Genomic DNA, 13,471 nt, shown 5'->3' on the forward strand with positions numbered 1-13,471 from the left:
ATTACCTATAACATAAAAACCCACAAAAACATACATACGTGCACATAAAATTGGGTGATACACAATCAGAAAAAATAAAAGCAGAAAAGTTTAAACATTATTTCTGTGGCAGGGCTCAACTGGAAGTGGGGTATCCATTCAGGACGTTTGCATTCTATGTTTTCATTTTCACAGACTGCTTTTATAATGATACAGGAGCCTTGTGCCAGAGCCCTGGGCACACCAGGCCCCTCCCTCATGGCCACCTGCACACTTGGGAATTCTGTACAAGTGGGGAGGGCCATGCAGGGGACACTCTGCTGCCAGCGGGGGTTATGGCCTCAAACCCCAGGCTGACCATATCTGACTGTGGCAGTGAAGGTCTCCTCTGCCCAGATCAGGGGGACCGTGTGAGCAATGCCACCCACACCTCTAGGTGGTCACAAAGCACCGAGGTGATCTCCCTGTGCTATGCGGCTGCTTCCCACTAGCTAGCTATTTTACATTTGGTAGTGTGTATATGTCCATGCCACTCTCTCACTTCGTCCCAGCTTACCCTTCCCCCTCCCTGTGTCCTCAAGTCCATTCTCTACGTCTGCATCTTTATTTTCTTGTCCTGCCCCTAGGTTCTTCATAACCATTTTTTTAGTTAGATTCCATAGATATGTGTTAGCATACGGTATGTTTTTCTCCTTCTGACTTACTTCACTCTGTGTAACAGATTCTAGGTCCATCCACCTAGTTACTACAAAAAACTCAATTTCGTTTCTTTTTATGGCTAATATTCCATTATATGTCCATGCCACTCTCTCACTTCGTCCCAGCTTACCCTTCCCCCTCCCTGTGTCCTCAAGTCCATTCTCTACGTCTGCATCTTTATTTTCTTGTCCTGCCCCTAGGTTCTTCATAACCATTTTTTTAGTTAGATTCCATAGATATGTGTTAGCATACGGTATGTTTTTCTCCTTCTGACTTACTTCACTCTGTATGACAGACTCCAGGTCCATCCAACTTACTACAAAAAACTCAATTTCGTTTCTTTTTATGGCTAATATTCCATTGTATATACACTGATCTATTACCCAAACCTTTGGCTGAAGGAAAGCACAGCAGGCCCGGCCCAGACCTCCTTAGAAACCTCTCACCAGCCCTATGCCTCCACCCCCAGGCCCTGTATACTTTGTTGCCAAGGGTGTGGCCCTGCAACCTTCCCAGGCTTGCCCCTGGGCCCTGGAGCCTTCTTTGCTGGTACAGATTGCTAGAAGAACTCTCCCAGGGTCCTTCCCATCCCCCCACCCCATAGCCAATGATGGCCAGTACGGGAATACAAAAGCCTGCACCTTCGCCTGGGGCGGGACAAATTCCGAGATGTAATCTCTGCTTCAGCTGCACCGCTCGCCATGGGGCTGAGGCTGGAGTTCTGCCGGAGATCAGAATCCGACCCAAGGGGGAAACACAGTCATGAGGAAGAGACTGGCAAACCAAACAGCGCAGCCCCGGACCTCAGGAAGCCAATTGCGAAGAAGAACAACGATAGCTTTGTTGGTGGGCGCTGACCGCTGCAGGCCAGGGAGGGTGAGTTCTGTTGGCCGAAGGTGGGGGACTGCTTCAGCCCTCTTCCACAGATGCACATTCTCCATGGACCGTTCCCACCCCCGCTTCTCAAAGCACGTGTGCTTCACGGTGCTGCCTTCAGGTGCGGAGCCTGAAGAGAGTGTGCTGTCGTTGCAGTGGAAGCCCAGGGTCCCCTGAGCCTCCTGGCTTTTGGGCCAATTCTTTTGGGAACAGACATGCAGAACCCAAACAAGGTCCTCAGCTGGATAGAGGTTCAATTGCCTCTGTCTTCGGAGAGTCTGCCTTGAAGAAGTAGGATGGTTTCGGGTGTTTTTCTGTTCGTGAAGGTTTTGTTTTTTTTTGTTTTTTTTTTTTCTAATGTTTCCTGAGAAAACAGAACTGAGCATCAGTGAAAAGCTGAAGATGACAAGCGTGGGGGATGAAAGGTGTCTTCTCCCACCCTTCTGAGGTTTTCTGACAGCTCCCAGCTGAGAGGACGCTAAATGATGAAAGAGAAAGGACCCCAGAGAAGAGAGAGGGAGGGTAGGAGGGTGACCTCATCCCCCAGTTGTTTCTCTTCGAATCCGATTTGACAAGACGCCTTCCAGGTGACCCCACTGAGAGCCTGCTCTGCACCCCACCCATTACCTTCCTCAGTCCTCACAACAAAGCTAGAATTCATTTTTTAATCTCCCCGTGAGAGATTAAAAACTGACATTCAGGAAGGTTATGGAACTTGCTTGAGGTTGTTCACATAATAAAAGAAGCTGGGTTAGAACCCAGACCGGTCTACCTCCAAAACTGAGTTCTTTTTCACTGGATGGCAAATATCTTAGGGGTATAATTGCATCCACAGTCTCTCCCCGCTTCACCTTTCCAGGTAAATCCTGGGAGGGTTAAATGAGATGATACATGTTAAGTAAACACACTGTGCTGCTCTCTAGCACCAGAGGGGCTGGTGCTGCCGTTGCTCTTGCTGGGATGCTGCTGTTACTATTGTTGCTGTCGTCGTTGACATGTCGATGATGAGGCCCGTGTTAATATACCCGTCTGAATTCATCGCTCCTGTTACAGTTTTCCAAATCGACCTAAACTTCAGCCGGCCGTGATTCTCCAGCTTTGCAAGGAGAAATTTCTTCCCTACTCCTGGTATTTCCATAAAGGCAAGAGTACATGCATCTCACTCCCCAGGAGGGAGAGTCTGAGTTTCTCTCTTGTCTCATCACTGAGCTGGACATGGTCGTCTCAGAACCCCCTTCTCAGAGAGCTGCCTGCTGTGCACCATTGGACAGCACCACTGACTGGGTCTGGGTTAAATCTGAACTCATCTGGTATGTATGAACTACCGTGATGGTGGGGAGAAAACCTACCTAACGCATGAGGTAGCGGTAAAGTAGAAGGAAAGCCATGTGGCCGCTCAGCTCAGGTACAGGGACCAGTCCAGCCTTTTCTTCTGAAAGCCAGCAGATCAAGAAGGTGGTAGATTAGTGTCCCAAAGAACCATCTTCCAGTGCAACCTTTAAAGATGGTATTCTCATCTCCACCTATTGTGCTCCTGGTCTTAATTAGCTCAAAGTTGGGTGTTATTTTGCCTCCAAGATACCCACAAATTCCTCGCAATATAATTCGATTGAATTGTCACCTTCCTAAAGGTACCTTCCCTTCCCACCTGTGAATCTCTGTAGCAGCTCATTATTTATTTGCATTCCATCATCTATGCCATGAGATACGTGAGTGAACCCAGCTAGACTGTGCGTCCTTCAGGCTGATAGCGCGTCCTGAACATCCCCTGCTGCCACCCCATCTGCAGGATCGACGGTGTCCTGCTTCCTTCCAAAGCTGAGCATCCTTGTCCCCTCTCCCCAGTGACCACCTGAGTGTGGCCACCTCTGGGCTGAACCTCTGGCAGACAGGAGTTTAGCTGCTGGTAGTTATTTGCATGCCTTCTTCAAACATGGCACTCAGGGTGCTTGAGGTGAACAGTGTTAATCAGATCTGGGCCCTGGGCTGTTTGTGTTGGGTGAGAAGCCGGGCCTGCAAGCTGGACAGGAGGGGACCTGAGATTTGTACCTGCGGGCAGCACACCAGACACTCTAAGGACATAATGTCATTTCATCCTCACGACCCTCATGTCAGGAAGGACTCTAACCACCCACTGCACAGGTGAGGAGGAAAGGAAGCTGATCTGGTTCATTCATTTGCTCAGCAGATCTGCCTACCATGCGCTTGGATTCTAAGTGCTCGGATGCATCCTTTCTCATGGAGCGGTCATTGCAGTGAAGGGAGACAGAATATAAACAAGTAAATGACACAGTGTGTTACAAGCTGATGAGTGCTATGGAGAAAAACAGAGCAGGAAATGAGGGGAGGGGGATAGGTGTGGGGAGGGAGAGACGGGGTTGCAGTTTTCAACCAGGGGAGGTCTCACTGAGAGGGCAACGTCTGAATGAAAGCTGAAAAGAAGTGAGGAAGCAAGCCCTGTGGATGGTGAGAGAAGAGTACTGCGGTGAGAGCAATCAGCAAGTGCAAAGGCCCTGAGGAAGCAGCATGTCTAGCGGCTCGAGGTATAGCAAGGACCAAAGTGGCTGGAGCAGAGTGAGAGGGGAAGGAGGGGGAGAAGAGGTCAGGCACGTAATGGTCCAGTGGGTTTGGCTTTACAGGGCAGAGAAAGGAGCCTGAGCTTTTCTCTGTCTGAGATGGAAACCCTCAGAAGGCTTTGTGCAGAGGAAGCGTGTGGCCTGACTTATCATCTTTATAGGATCAAAGAGATTAAGAATCTTGTCTCAGACCACACAGCTGGTAAGGGATAGAAGGACAGGTCAGTGTGTCAAACTGTGAAGGCTGTTACTCCCTTTTCACCATCACTACATCAGCCGGAGTCCCTTTCCATTTCTTGTGACTAAGAAAGCTGACTGATAGCATTATGTGAAAAATAAAACAGGTGTTGGGGGAAGATGGGTGAGTGTGTGATAATTTAGGTAAGGTAGACAAGTCTTGGAAGGCCTCCCTGAAGAGATGATACTTGAGCCAAAACCTGAATGGTAGCAGGGAAATACATGGAGAGTAGCATGTTCAGGAATAGATGGTGCAAAGGCCCTGAGGCGGGATGCAGCTTGGTGTATTGGAAGGATAGAGAGAAGACAAAGATGGCTCAATTACAGTGAGCAAGGGAGAGAGAGGTGCAAGATGAGGTCAAAGCAGACCAGATCCCTCAAGGCCTTGCAGGCCATGGTAAGGAATTTGGATTTCATTCTTATGAGTGAGGAGGAACCACTGGAGGATTTTCAGCAGGGAGTGATTTGCATTGTTTAAAAGATCAGTCTGGCTGCTCTGCGGAGAACAGACTGGGGAGGGGCTTACAGGCTGCATAAGCTGAATCTCAGTTTTCCATATGGAAAGTGATCCTAATCCAAGAGAGCTGGTCACGTGCTATGGGAGAATGGCAGGAGGGTGTTAATTCCACGGAGGGGAGGAATTTGCAAGTAGTGTTCACTGCTGTTCACTGATTCTAGAACAGTGCCTGGCATATAGTAGATCCTCCGTTAACTACTGGTTGAATAAATGAAGAAAGGAAGGAAGGAAGGAAGGAAGGAAGGAAGGAATATGCTTTGAAAATTGTGAGGCACCACATAAAGGTGAGAGGCTGGGGGTTTTTGCATTGACCATCAAAGTTTAAGGCTTTCCCAAGACATGGAAACAACCTAAATGTCCACTGACAGATGAATGGATAAAGAAGATGTGGTACATGTATACAATGGAATATTATTCAGCCATAAAAAAATAAGGCAATAATGCCATTTGCAGCAACATGGATGGACATAGAGATTATCGTATTAAGTGAAGTAAGTCACAAAGAGAAAGACAAATGCCATATAGTACCAATTATATGTGGAATCTAAAATATAACACAAATGAACTTATCCACACGAAACAGAAACAGACTCACCGACATAGAGAACAGACTCGTGGTTGCCAAGGGGGAAGGGGCGTGAGGGATGGATTGGGATTTGGGGTTAGTAGATACAAACTATTATATATAAGATGGATAAACAACAGGGTCCTACTGTGTAGCACAGGGAAGTATATTCAATATACTGGGATAAACCATAATGGAAAAGATGTAAAAAAATAATATATATATGTTTAATTGAATCACTTTGCTGTACAGTAGAAATCAATACAACATTGTAAATCAACTATACTTCAATAAAGTAAATTCGAAAGAGTTTAAAGGCTTTCTCAAGAGAACCTAACTTATAGCAATGGGAACTAAAGGGTTAATGAACAATTTTGGGGATATTTCTTCCTTGGAGTATTGTCATTCTGTGCTAACAAATTTCCTATGATATTCTTGGGAAGGCGGGTGGAATAACCTCCCACTAATTTCTCAAATTAACATGTTTTGGCTTCATGTTCAGTAACTTCAAACATCTCACACCGCGCAGCCCGTGCAGAATTATTTTCCGGATGCGACTGCAGTGAGTGATAAAGGCTTTTACTGTTTTTGGTATCCCCACTGGTCGAAAAGTTTTGATATCCTGGCTTTCCTTTTGCATCTCATAGAGGTCTGTCACTCGGCACAGCATCTGGTATATAGAAAATGCTAGACTCTTTTTCAAATGAACAAAGAGAACGGTTGGTGGTGATAATGCAATGGTTTTACTTTCATCTCGAATTAATTTCTAAAGAAAACAGGGAGAATTTTTTTCTTATTTGTCTCCCTCTTTTTTTCGCATCAGTTGGGAAGAAGCTGCAAGTTTCAAATGCAACTCTTTACTGACAAGACTTAAATAATGGGCAATAGCCAGAGGTTTCCCCAGCACCAGTTTAAAGATGTTAGAGACCTCCCAGACGCCCCTACCAAAGGGTCTGAGGATCAGGTTTGATGGCTACAATATCCAGGAACGATGTCCAAATCTCCCTGCTTGTCACCTCCAGTGAAGTTCACTCACTGGCACTTCCATTGAGCTTGGACATCTTATCTTACTAGGCTGACTGGGAGGCTGGACCCCAGAACTCCAGCCCTGCCTGTCCCTCTCTGGAGTAACCTCTGCTGTAATTCTCCTGAGAAAGTGGATTTCCAGAGGCACTTGCCTCATCCAATCATTTCTCTTTTGCAAATCAAAGTCTCAGGTCAGTGCATCTGATTGGTGAAGACTGAGTCACATGCCTGCCCTGAATTGCAAGAGAGGCTGGGAAAGTGAGTTACTGATTTCTGCTTCAGGGATGCAGGTATCATAAGGAGGATAAGTTTCCAAATTTAGGAAGGGTATTCCACAGACTAGGCAGCCACAAACAGGACTATACCCACTGCAGCCTTTCTCTTATACAACTATCTTCTTCTACAGTGTCACCACATAGTATATGCTCAGTAAACGATGGCACTGCTTTTCCCTAGCCATGCTTCCCTGTTTAGACTCTTTGCCCATCCCTAAATGTGAGTCTTTCTGCTTGGGTTCCTGTGCTTGGAATTTCTTCCCAGGGATCCTTTCACTATAACCAGAGCTTTGAACAGAAGAACAACTGAATTCAACATTCAGAGGTTTACCTCATACAACTTTAGCAACAGATTTGTAGCACAGATTCATGCAAATATTCGATACAAACATATTTCAAAGACATTATTCTCTAAAAAAAATCTGGATACTGACAGTCTAGCTGTTACATCAGAACCTTAGTGTCCCTCACCCAAGGGATGTTTAAAGAGTTTATCTGAGGGCTTCCCTGGTGGCACAGTGGTTGAGGGTCCGCCTGCCAATGCAGGGGACACGGGTTCATGCCCCGGTCCGGGAAGATCCCAAACTAGAAAAGCCTGCGCACAGCAACGAAGACCCAAAGCGGCCAAAATAAATAAATAAATAAATAAATAAAGTTCTTGGGGCTTCCCTGGTGGCGCAGTGGTTGAGAGTCCGCCTGCCGATGCAGGGGACGTGGGTTCGTGCCCTGGTCCGGGAAGATCCCACATGCCGCGAAGCCGCTAGGCCCGTGAGCCATGGCCGCTGGGCCTGCGCGTCCGGAGCCTGTGCTCCGCAACGGGAGAGGCCACAACAGGGAGAGGCCCGCGTACTGCAAAAAAAAAAAAAAAAAAGGAGTTTATCTGAATGCTTGTTTTCCCCCTAATGTGCTTACTTATATTGCCTGTTTTTAAGAAATACATTTAATAATTTCGAAGCAATAAGGGAAAATACTTTTACATAAAAATTAAAAGCATTTGCATGACAAAATATAAAAATTAAAATGACAAATATTATTCTAGGAAAATATTTGGAATTTAAATCACAAGAACAACAAAGTGTCAGCATCCCTAATATATAAATCTCTATAGAGTTTTCCAAGATTATAGGAGGAAGAAAAACCCCGGTGAAAAATGAGCCAAGAAACAAATAGACAATTTACAGAAAAAGAATCTAAAGTGTATGAAAAGATGCATAACTGATATGAGAAGAATTAACTACAGCTACTTTAGTCTAGAGCCTATGACCAAGATGTAGTAACAAGGACCAGATTTACCCTTCCACTAGAAAAAAAAAAGGTTTTTAATAGACTAAGTTACAAAACAATAGTTTTCAAGATATTGGACATCAGGCAATGAAGGACAGTGACCCTGAGAGATGGGAAATAAATGAACTGAGCCCTATGATGGCCCCACTTTCTGCCTTGAAAGACATTCTAGGCATCCCTGCAAGGAAGGGAACTCAGGTGGAGTCCAAGGGCTCCTTGAATTAAGGAGACAGAGCTCAGAGTCCAGAGAGTTCAAGGTGGCCAGAGATTCTGGGCAGAGTACTAGAGAGGAGAGAATTTCAAAGGGTCACCCTCAAGTATTCAGCGGAGTACTGTCAGAACATGCATGTGAGAAAACTACTTGAGACCAGGGAAAGAAACACCAAAAAGGACTAGAGGGAATATAGTATTCAGGGCTCACACAGGGCTGGGAAGAGTGCTCTTCCCAGACCTGACGATCTTTTAATTCTGGGACCATTCTGTAGAGTACTCAGAAAAAGCATATCTCAATAGTGGGGAATAATTAGCCATAGACTAAACACTGCCCTGGTCCCACCTAATAAATCTTAAAAACTAGACTCAAAAGATCAAAAGACCTCCAAGTGCTTAACTACATCCCAGAACAAAGCTCAAGGATATTTATAGGAATACAAAAATATCTAGCCCCTAACAAGTTACAATGACTGTCATTCAATAAAGTAATAATGATGGGCAGGAGACTCAAAACAAGCCAAAAACTGAAAAGTTTAAAAAGCAATATGATTTACAATAGTATTAAAAATAATGCATTACTGGGCTTCCCTGGTGGTGCAGTTAGTTGAGAGTCCGCCTGCCGATGCAGGGGACACGGGTTCGTGCCCTGGTCCGGGAGGATCCCACATGCCTCGGAGCGGCTGGGCCCGTGAGCCATGGCCGCTGAGCCTGCGCGTCCGGAGCCTGTGCTCCGCAACGGGAGAGGCCACGGCAGTGAGAGGCCCGCGCACCGCAAAAAACAAAAAACAAAAAAAAAACAAAAAAAATTAATGCATTACTATATTTGTGGGTCAGAAGACTCAGTCTTTTTAAGATGTAAATCCTGCCTAAACTGATCTGTAGATTCAAAACAATCTGAATCAAAATCAGGATTCTTGGTAGAAATTAACAAGTCATTCTGGGGACTTCCCTGGTGGTCCAGTGGGTAAGACCCCACGCTCCCAATGCAGGGGGTCTGGGTTCCATCCCTGGTTGGGGAACTAGATCCCACATGCATGCTGCAACTAAGAGTCCACATGCCGCAACTAAAAGCCTGCATGCCGCAATGAAGATCCCATGCGCTGCAACTAAGACCCGGTGCAGTCATAATTAATTAATTGATTAATTAATTAATAACTAATTAATAAACAAATAAATATTTTTTTAAAACCAAGTAATTCTGAAATTTGTACGGAAATACAAAGAACCTATTATAGCCAAAACAACCTTTTAAAAGGACAACAAATTTATATATCTAATACTACCGGATCTAAGACAATAAAGCTATAGTAATTAAGAAACTGTGCTACTGGTGTCAAAATAAACAAATAGATTAGTGGAAAAGAGTAGAGAATACAGAAACAGACTGACTCATATGTGTATAACTGACAAAGGTGTAAAGGCAATTCAGTGGAGAAAGGAGAGCCTTTTCAAAAACATGATGCTGTAACAACAATTGGACATGCATATGCAAAAAAAAAACAAGCTTTGATCCATAGCTTGCCCTGTATACCAAAAAACCTCAAAATGGATCATAGATGTACATGTAAAGCTATAAAACTATACATGTATGTATATACATGTATTCATATTGTTGTATATGTGTACATATACATATATAGTACATGCATACACATATGTATGTCCATATATACATATATAGTATATACTACATACATATATAATATATGTATATAAAACTTCTAGGAAAAAATATAGGAAAAACCCTTCATGACCTTGGGTTGAGCAAATATTTATTTCTTAGATAACAAAAGCACAGTCCATATAAGAAAAAATTGACAATTTGGACTTCAAAATTAATGATTTCAGCTCTTTGAAAGATGCTGTTAAAAGAATGAAAAGATAAGCTGCAGAAGGAGAGAAAATGTTTGCAAGCCATATATTTGATAAGGAATTTGTCTCCAGAATATAAATAAACTCTTTATACCCCAAATAATAAAACAAGCCACCTAATTAAAAATGGGTAAAAGATTTAACCAGATGCTTCACCAAAGAAGATATGCGGTTGGCAAATAAACATATAAAATCCTGATTAAAACTGCAATGAGAAATCACTACTCACCTATTCGAATGGCTAAAGTAAAAAGAATGGCCGTACGCATTTAGGTGAGGGTGCGGAGGAGCCTGGAATTCTCAGTGGGAATGTAAAATGGAACAACCACTTTGGAAAACAGCTTGACAGATTCTTACAAAGTTTAACATATGCTTATCCTAAGATCTAGCCATTCGCTCATAGATATATATCTAAGAGACATGAAAGCACAGTAACAGAGCTTTACATGTAATAGCCAAAGCCGGGAACAACTCATATGTCCATCAAAAGGTGAGTGAATAAACACTTTGTGGTATATCTGTACAACTGAGTACTGCTATGCGAAAAAAAGAATAAACTTGATACACGCAATGACATGGATGAAACGAAATCATTATGCTGAGTGAAAGAAATCAAAGAAGGATACAGGCTGTTTGGTTCCATTTATACAAAATGCTTTAAAATTCAAACCAATTTATAAAGTCTGAGCAGGTCAGTGGTTGCCTGGGGATGACGTGGGAGGTGCCTTTAGAGTGGGGATTACAAAGGAGCACAAGGAAACTCTCATGGGGGACGGATTATGTTTTTTATCTTGATTTTGGTGATGGTTTAACAGCTGTATCCAAACTTCAAAATGCATCAAATTGTACATTTTAAACATGTGAAATTTATTACGTCAGTTATACCTCAGTTCAGTTTTTTTTTTTTAACTACCTTAATGTGCAATTTCTCCCCTATCAAATTGGCAAAATTCTAACACTTGGACAACATATACTGCTAGCAAGGTTATAGGGAAGCAGGTTTCTGAGAGAAGCTCTTTCAATTCCCACCCTCATTGTCTGAATGTTCCCTATCACTACACATACATCCATGCTAATGAATTTTTAAAATCTAATTTTTGCTATTCCAGCTGCCTCTGACCTTTCCACACGGCGGAGTTTCAGTCAACTGTCGTAGTAAGATTGCTCGGTGAGAATACAGATTTTTAAGAGAGGAATCAGCATATGAGTGAGATGCAATTTTTTTTCACGTACTCATTTCTTCCTTTTTTATAAATTTCTACAACTTTTAATTGAGTGCCTACTAGGTGTGTCAGGCACTGTTTTAGGCACTGGAGATAGAGCTGTGAACAAACCTGACAGCATCCCTACCTCCCACAGAACTGACACCCCAGTGCCGCCATGCAGACCATACACAACCCGTCAGATACATAGGTATGTGTCAGATGGTGCATGGAGAAAAATAGGCAGAGATGGGGAAGAGAGGAGCTCGGAGGGAGTTGTCATTTGAAAGAGAGGGGTCAGGTGGGTCACCGTGAAAGGTTACACCTGGAGAGAGAGAAAGTGTTGGGATAAGATGATTTGGAAGCGTTGAAAACAAGCTCCTTTTCCAGCATGAGTTTAGTTTTTTTCCCCATTTGTACATGTTTGGAATATGGCAGAGGGATTTCATGCCCTTTCTTCTCAGCCTCTGCACCTTTCCCCAGAGCTCTGAAGCCCTTTCAAGGCCTGTTGATGTTTTATTGTGAGCTCAGGGTCACCGGCCTGGCAAGAGTCCTTCTCACCAGCTGGGTGACCCTGAGCAGGTCACTGCATATGTCTGAGCCCTTGTCTCCTCGTGTGGAAATGGAGACGATAAATAATTTGTGCACCCATCCAACAAATGTGAATCGAGCAGTTAGTAAGTGCCTGGCTCAGTGCCAGGTGCTGAGGATGCTGGTGGGTAAGACAAAGTCACAGCCTTCACTGGTCTGTATCCAGCCAGGCAGGCTGACGTGTGCAAAGAACCAGGGTGATGCATATTTCCAGCAAGACGTGTAGGGGCCACGGGGCATAAAGAGAGGACCAGGTTAGGTCTGGACATCAGAGAACGCTTCCCAAAAAGAAATTTAAATGACACCTAAAGAAGTTAGCCAGGGGCTTCCCTGGTGGCGCAGTGGTTGAGAGTCCGTCTGCCGATGCAGGGGACACGGGTTCGTGCCCCGGTCAGGGAAGATCCCACGTGCCGCGGAGCGGCTGGGCCCGTAAGCCATGGCCGCTGGGCCTGCGCGTCCGGAGCCTGTGCTCCGCAACGGGAGAGGCCACAGCAGTGAGACGCCCGCGTACCGCAAAAAAAAAAAAAAAAAAAGAAGTTAGCCAGGTAGAAAACAAGGATGGCACGTGTGTGCGCGTGTGTGTGCGTGTGTGTGTGTGTGTGTGTGCCTGTATACATGTGTGTGTGGCAAGGAAGGGAAACATACCAGGAAGCAGGAACAGATCAGGTGTAAAGAACCCTGAGGCAGCACAGACACTGATGCTTTTCAAGGAATTGAGGGGAAAGCCAGGATCAGTGTTGATGGAGCAGAATATTCATCTCACAAGGTCATAGAGTCAAATGTGACCACCTGAGAAGATGCTCCCTCCCTTAGATGCACGATACATGGGACTTCCTGTCTTTCCTTCCTAGAGCTCTGAGCCACCATCAAGGTGCAGGACACTGTCACTGCCCCATCACCCCTCTAGTAATCTCAGGTTCTGTTATTGCATTTAACCTACACACACGCAGGTTTGACAGTAGAGATTCTTGTGTGCGTTTTCTAGATGAGAAAACAAGCCCTGGGAGAAGTGATATTAATAACACCTTGTTTTCAATCAGTTTAACAAATGCTGACTGATTCCTACAGGAGACCAGCTTCTGGGTGGATCTGGCTTGGAGATGCAATGCGAAAGTGACCTGTGCCTGGGAAATCTCCAATATTTATACCCATGATGTGTATCTCAGCTTCCTGTAAGGAGCCCTCATTTTCCAATGCCCACAACTTCTATGGGGACCTCCTAAAAGAACCAACACCTTTACCCCTCTGGGGCCACCACTCACCCTTGTCATCTGATGATGATGTAGGCTCCAGAGGTAGACTGCCCAGGTTCTAATCCTGGCTCCCTCACCTACGAGTTTCTGCTTCTGTGTGCATTAACTGTTGCACCCCAGTTTTCCTATCTGTAAAACGGGTATTATATTAGCATTTACTTTGCAGAGTTGTTGTGAGACATAAGCGTGTTATTATACATGGGGGGCTAATTGTTGGTCACACAGCAAGCTCTCGGGATTGGCTCCTCCAAGCCATTCTGGACAAAAGGACCACTCATCATGGCAGGGAAAGTTCATGCAGAGCCT

The sequence above is a fragment of the Physeter macrocephalus genome, chromosome 7, assembly GCF_002837175.3.
Source record: "Physeter macrocephalus isolate SW-GA chromosome 7, ASM283717v5, whole genome shotgun sequence".
Classification (NCBI taxonomy): domain Eukaryota; kingdom Metazoa; phylum Chordata; class Mammalia; order Artiodactyla; family Physeteridae; genus Physeter; species Physeter macrocephalus.